This window comes from Octodon degus, unplaced genomic scaffold, assembly GCF_000260255.1.
Source record: "Octodon degus isolate 3935 unplaced genomic scaffold, OctDeg1.0 scaffold00117, whole genome shotgun sequence".
Taxonomy (NCBI): Eukaryota; Metazoa; Chordata; class Mammalia; order Rodentia; family Octodontidae; genus Octodon; species Octodon degus.
Window position 1 is genome coordinate 4,215,818 of NW_004524693.1, and position 2,119 is coordinate 4,217,936.

At 45.7% G+C, this 2,119-nt stretch overlaps 1 pseudogene across 1 annotated transcript; it reads left to right on the plus strand.

Annotated features, from left to right (window-relative positions):
• The first annotated feature begins 1 nt into the window (after position 1).
• LOC101566732 lies at positions 2-1,496 on the plus strand (annotated as a pseudogene). The gene has a single exon (XR_001117268.2). The product of XR_001117268.2 is annotated as a histidine--tRNA ligase, cytoplasmic pseudogene (transcript).
• The last annotated feature ends 623 nt before the right edge of the window (positions 1,497-2,119 follow it).

Genomic DNA, 2,119 nt, shown 5'->3' on the forward strand with positions numbered 1-2,119 from the left:
CCTAACTGGAAAGTATGGAGAAGACTCTAAGCTTATCTATGACCTAAAGGACCAGGGTGGGGAGTTGCTGTCCCTTCGTTATGACCTCACTGTTCCTTTTGCTCGGTATTTAGCAATGAATAAACTGACCAACATTAAACGCTACCATATAGCAAAGGTGTATCGGCGGGATAATCCAGCCATGACCCGTGGCCAATACCAGGAATTCTACCAGTGTGATTTTGACATTGCTGGGCAATTTGACCCTATGGTCCCTGATGCAGAGTGCTTGAAGATCATGTGTGAGATCCTGAGTTCACTTCAGATAGGAGACTTCCTGGTCAAGGTCAATGACCGATGCATCCTAGATGGCATGTTCGCTATTTGTGGTGTTCCAGATAGCAAGTTCCGTACCATCTGTTCCTCAGTGGACAAGCTGGACAAGGTATCCTGGGAGGATGTCAAGAATGAGATGGTGGGAGAGAAGGGCCTTGCACCTGAAGTGGCTGACCGCATTGGAGACTATGTCCAGCAACATGGCGGTGTGTCTCTGGTGAAGCAACTGCTCCAGGATCCTAAACTATCCCAAAACAAGCAAGCCTTGGAAGGCCTGGGAGATCTGAAGCTGCTGTTTGAGTATCTGACATTGTTTGGCATTGCTGACAAGATCTCTTTCGATCTGAGCCTTGCTCGAGGTCTAGACTACTATACAGGGGTGATCTATGAAACTGTGCTACTACAGATCCCAGCCCAGGCAGGGGAAGAGCCCCTTGGTGTGGGCAGTGTGGCTGCTGGAGGGCGCTATGATGGGCTGGTGGGCATGTTTGACCCCAAAGGGCGCAAGGGACCCTGTGTGGGGCTCAGCATTGGAGTGGAGCGAATCTTCTCCATCGTGGAGCAGAGACTAGAGGCTTCAGAGGAGAAGGTACGGACCACAGAAACACAGGTGCTTGTGGCATCTGCACAGAAGAAGCTATTGGAAAAGAGACTGAAGCTTGTCTCAGAGCTGTGGGATGCTGGTATCAAGGCTGAGCTGCTCTACAAGAAGAACCCAAAGTTACTGAACCAGTTGCAGTACTGTGAGGAAGCAAGCATCCCCCTGGTGACCATAATCGGTGAACAGGAGCTCAAGGATGGGGTCGTCAAGCTGCGTTTGGTGGCCAGCAGGGAAGAGGTGGATGTCCAAAGAGAAGACCTTGTGGAACAAATTAAAAGAAGAACAAGCCAGCCTCTCTGCATCTGCTGAGCCAAGCAAACTTATCAGAGGAAGGTGGGACTGACACTATTTGAGGCTAAAGCTGCATTTGTGCTTAAACAGTTTTGCACACTTTTATTCCCAAGAAGACCTGAAGAGTGGTCAGAACAGAGACTTTATTTTTATTATGATTGGCAGATGACTGGATACTACATCACTTTCTACAGAGCGCCATGGGGCGCCATGGGGAATTAAGCCAGACCACCTCAGGCCTGACATGGGCTCCACAGGGCACCGTTCCAGATGGAACTGATGCCTTCCTGCCACACCTGGTGCCAAAAGTCTAATAAAATGCCTGAACCATTAAAAAAAAGAAAGAAAATGAGCAATGTGCAGCTGAATAAAATGTATGTCCAGCTGTCATTGTGCGGAAAATTCTGTGTATGTCCACTAAGTCCATTTTCTTGAAGATCTGCTTCAGTTCTGCTACTTCTCTGCTTTTTTTTCTCCTTGACCTGTCTTTTTGGGATAAGGGGTGTTTAGTTCTCCAGTTAAAATTGTGGTGTTGGATATTAGATTTTTCATTTCCATTAAGATTTGTCTTATATAGTTGTGTTCTCCCGTGTTTGGTGCGTAAATATTTATGAGTGTTACTTCTTCCTCTTGAATTTTTCCCCTAACCAGTATATAGTGGCCTTCTTTATTTCATTTGATCATTCTTGGTTTGAAGTTGAGAGTGTCTGAGAGCAGGATTGCTATCCTTGATTTTTCTGAGGTTCTGGGGCATGTGGTATTGTTTTCTGCCTTTTGACTTTCATGCTCTGAATTTCTTTATGAGTTAAATGTGTTTCATGTATACAGCACATTGTTGGATTTTATTTCCTAATCCACTGTGCCAGCATATTTCTTTTAATTTGTGATATAAGTCCATTTCCATTGATAGTT